General features: G+C 36.4%; 1 pseudogene; it reads left to right on the top strand.

The window, feature by feature from the left end:
- The first annotated feature begins 342 nt into the window (after positions 1-342).
- Positions 343-877, top strand: LOC149557454 (paired amphipathic helix protein Sin3-like 2 pseudogene; annotated as a pseudogene).
- Positions 878-1,088: the final 211 nt, after the last annotated feature.

The raw sequence follows: 1,088 nt of genomic DNA, 5'->3' as shown, positions 1-1,088 counted from the left end.
AAAATTAGCCAAACCCACTTTGTGTCCTAGCTAATTCCGTCAAACTAAAGAGATAGTCAACGGCAAAGTTCATTGCCTTGTTGAGTATGTTCCAATTGATGTTTTCAAGCCCATATATTCAATTAAATAATTGTGCTGATTAGAAACTAAAGACTTAAATGGTGATGGAGTGTTACTCATGAAAATGATGGAAGGAAGAAAAAACTTTGACATGGGAGCAACCAGATCGAGCAAATTTGATTATCTAGAGTGGGCATTCAAGTAAGTCGAAATAGAAGGATTTCAAATTTTGAGGAGAGAGAATATAACTAATGTAGTGGAGATTGAGGGGAGGAGAGCTACATGGGGGGTGCTCAAGTTAAGCGCCCTTCTACATATAGAGGTGAATCCTTTAGACTGCCACAAAATTTAGGAGGAACACAGAAGTCAATAACAGATGATGCACTGGCTTATTTGAAAATAGTGAAAGAAATGTTAAAAAATAGAAAAGAGAGATGTGATGAATTTCTTGAAGTAATGAAAGATTTCAAGGCACAAAGAATTGATACAGGTGGTGTTATTGCCCATGTGAAAGAATTATTTAAAGGGCACCGCAATCTTATTTTGGGTTTCAACACCTTTCTTTCTAAAGGTTTTGAAATTACTCTTCCACCTAAGGATGAACCCTGCCCAAAAAGTAGCCTGTTGAATTTGATCAAGCTATTAATTATGTCAACAAGATTGAGACTCGGTTTCAATATGATGAACAAGTATACAAAGCTTTTTTGGAAATTTTAAATATATATATTGGAAGGGAAGCAAGAAAATTAGCGAAGTGTGTCAAGAGGTGGCTTCATTGTTTAAGGACCATCAAGATTTGTTGGATTATAATCTTTAAATAGCAGACTTGGAGGAAGCCATTTGGAATGGCTACATTACATAAAAAGGAAGAACCGTAGTCAAAGAGGAATACTACACAGCAAAATAGGGGAGCCTTCCACGCATGAAGAAATATGGCATGGAAAGAAAATGAGTAGCCAGCATATGAATGAAGTCATCCATGTGCATGAACAAAGAGCCAGAATAAAAATAGGGACTACCCACAGCAA

Source organism: Cupressus sempervirens, chromosome 5 (genome assembly GCF_028749045.1).
Source record: "Cupressus sempervirens isolate cs-2001-9-10 chromosome 5, ASM2874904v1, whole genome shotgun sequence".
NCBI lineage: Eukaryota > Viridiplantae > Streptophyta > Pinopsida > Cupressales > Cupressaceae > Cupressus > Cupressus sempervirens.
Note: the sequence above shows the minus strand (reverse complement) of the source record. Positions and strands in the feature narration are given on the sequence as shown.